The 3,422-nt window shown below is 37.3% G+C and overlaps 1 pseudogene; it reads right to left on the bottom strand.

Moving 5' to 3' along the window:
- Nucleotides 1-3,196, bottom strand: part of LOC114042064 — a 14,819-nt pseudogene extending 11,623 nt beyond the window's left edge.
- Nucleotides 3,197-3,422: the final 226 nt, after the last annotated feature.

The following is a 3,422-nucleotide window of genomic DNA, read 5'->3' on the forward strand; positions in this document are numbered from 1 at the left end:
AGAGAGAGAGAGAGAGAGAGAGAGAGAGAGAGAGAGAGAGAGAGAGATTTTCCCAAAGAAGGAGAATGGGGTAAAGGAAAGGGGTGGAATAAGAGGGAGAGTAGATAAAAGGAGGGATTTGTTGTTTTGTTGAACAGTCATGGCCAACTTGGGATTTTCATGGTAAAGATACTGGAGTAATTTGTCATTTCCTTCTCCAGCTCATTTTAAAAATGAGGAAAGTGAGGCAAACAGTTAAGTGACTTGCCCAGAGTCACACATTTAGTAAGTGTCTGAGACTGGATTTCAGCTTCAATCTTCCTACCTCCAGGGCTGGTACTCTATCCCCTGTGCCATATGCAAAACATTGCCATTATCTTTAATGAAATTTAATTATTAATTAAATTAATTATCTATTGATTTATCTTTAGTTCTTTAAATCATTAACTTTTTAGTATTAGGTTATTGAGTTTTCAATAAATGTTTATGTTTTCTTTAAACATCCTTGATTTCAATTCAGTAAATAAAATAATGTCTTTAATATTTCTTCTTTTTTCTGTTTTTGTAAGGTTTGTATACCCTAATGTATATTAGTTTTTGTAAAGGTGTCATACATTGTTTATGACATATGTGTGTTTATTTGTGTATGTATACCCCTTTCTATTCCCATGCACTAACTGCCAGAGAACTAGTTTGTCAAACTTTTCTTTTTCACATTCAATTTAATTTTGTCTTCAATTCCAATTCTCTCCCTTTCCCCTCTCCCACCCACTGAGAAAGAAAGAAACACAATACCTAGATGAAATTACTCAAAACATATATCTACAGTAGACATTTTCCCTCAGAAAAGAAAAAAGAAAAAGAAAGAGAAAAAACCTTGTCACTTTGACTAGAAGTTTTGACTGTGTGATTTTTTTCTAAGCAGATGCTGCCCTCTACTCTAACATTCTGGGGTCCCCAGCAACCCAAAACCACACCAGTATAATTGTGAATTGATCCTACAAAAATGAAACACAATTTGGAATTATATCTGCATTCACTAAATTATCCAACAAAAAAAAAAAACTTAAAAAGACAGAATGTCCATAGGTATAATCACATTTTAGTAGCACTTCTGTGGTATCAAAGAACTTAAAATAAAGTGGGAACCCATTAATTGGAGAAAGAGATGCAGTCATTGCATAATGAACAGAGAACTGACCTTGGAGCCAGGAAGTCCTGGGTCTAATTCCTTACTCTTTACACATTCCATGGAAATCTAGGTACATAATTGAAACTCTCTAGGAAACTCTCTAAGAATATAAGTTGCAGACTATGCCAATCAACATTATCAATCAATACACATGTGTTAATAGCCTCCTATGTCCAGGGCACTGTTCTAAATGCTGGTGATACAAAAGTAGACAAAAGACTGTCCCTGCCCTATAGGAGCTTATGATCCTATGGGGGAGACACCATGGAATAATGTACAGGATATATACAGGATAAATAGAAAATGATTAATAGAGAGTAGGTACTAGAATTAAGACAGATTGGGGAAGACTTCCATTAAAAGAGGGGAGATACTCTTTATTGCCAGGAGAAGTGTGAATATGCTTTTAGAGGTTCTACTAGTTCAAAAAGATTTTCCTCGTACCAAGTCTAAATCAGCTTCTTTGCAACTTGTGTTTTTTGCTCCTCATACTGAACTTTGGGACTAAAATACATATCAAATTTCTGCTCCACATGGTAGGTCATTTTTTCTGCTCACTAAACACTGGATGCTTAAATTGATCCTCATGTGGTAGGGGATCCAGACTCCTTGATATGTTGGAAATGAAGGACAAGAACTGAAATGTTTTCAAGACTCGAAACACTGTCTGTCACCCAGGAAGCATTTATTGTATGTCCACACTGTGACCATCATCATACAAGACACTGTAAAACCTGAAAAAGAAGAAGAATTGGGTGTCTGTACCTTAAGCTTACAATCAGATAAACAATACAAGACACACAAATCTGAAAGAAGTGCTAATGCAAATGATAAAAGATGTATCAATGTGTATATTAAGTAGTACGGGACTACAAAACTAGAGAAATTAGGAGAAGAAAGGAACATTTATGGGTAGAAGATATACTGAGGATATCTGTGAGGTGAGTCTCAAATATTGCTTCAAATCATACACACACACACACACACACACACACACCATTTTTGTGGTGTAGAAGAAGAAACAAGATAATTTAAGTAGAGTTAATATTAATTCATTACATATAGCTTATCCTCCCTAATTAAAATCACATGCATACCAGAGGCTTTGCCCTCTCAGAAGCTTTCCTAAAGGCTTCATTGACCTCTCTGTTCCTCAGACTATAAACAAGAGGGCTCAGCATAGGGATTACTATGGTGTAGAACACAGAGGCCATTGGGTCATTTTCAATAGAATGACTGGAGTTGGGTTGTAAGTACATGAAGATTACAGTCCCATAGAATATGGACACTGCTGTCAGGTGTGAAGTACAGGTGCAAAAGGAATTCTGACGTCCCTCTGCAGAATACATTCTCAGAATGGTGATGAAAATGAACATGTAGGAGGTAAGGATGATGAGAAGGGCAAAAGCGACATTGAAGGCAGCCAAGATGAAGAGTAATACTTCATTGGTATGGATATCAGAGCAGGAGAGAGCCAGAATTGGGTGAATGTCACAGGAAAAAAATGATGGACTATTTTTGAACCACAGGAGAGGTAAAACGTGAAGCCAGTGTGGATGGAGGACTCAATGACACCCCAGATGTAGCAGCCAATCACCAGTTGTGTGCACATATTTGCTCTCATACTGGTGCTATAATGGAGAAGCTTATATATAGCTGCATGGTGGCATATGCAATAACAGCCAGGAGGAAAGAGTCCACACTAGCAAAGGCCACAAAGAAGAATATTTGAGCAGCACAGCCATCATGGGAGATGGCCTTGTTTCCTGTGAGAATTCCAGTCATCACTTTGGGAGTAATGTTTGATAAATAAATACAATCCAACAAAGAGAGATTGCTGAGGAAAAAGTACATGGGAGTATGGAGTTGGGGATCCAAGTAAATCAGAACTTTCATCCCCAGGTTACCCACCAGGGTTGCAAAATAGATGAATGTGAATGTAATGAAGAGGGATACTTGAAGCTCTGGGGCATCTGTCAGTCCCAGAAGGATAAATCCATTCAACTCTGTGCTGCTCTCCATAGATGCAATTTAGAAGATGGTTCAAGCATCATTCACAACAGGAGAAAAAAATAATAAATTATCCTCTGCAAGACATAACATATTAACAAAATAATCATGAAGCCATTGGCTGACTTCTGATACAAATAGCCTTTATTTTTCATCTACTTTTTTGGTGTACCCTCTGATTTATCTTTGAACTTTGCCAATAGACCTCTGCTGCTAGTCAACAACAAAACAGGAGCCTTCA

This window comes from Vombatus ursinus, unplaced genomic scaffold (assembly GCF_900497805.2).
Source record: "Vombatus ursinus unplaced genomic scaffold, bare-nosed wombat genome assembly UNPS02014248.1, whole genome shotgun sequence".
In the NCBI taxonomy this organism is placed as follows: domain Eukaryota; kingdom Metazoa; phylum Chordata; class Mammalia; order Diprotodontia; family Vombatidae; genus Vombatus; species Vombatus ursinus.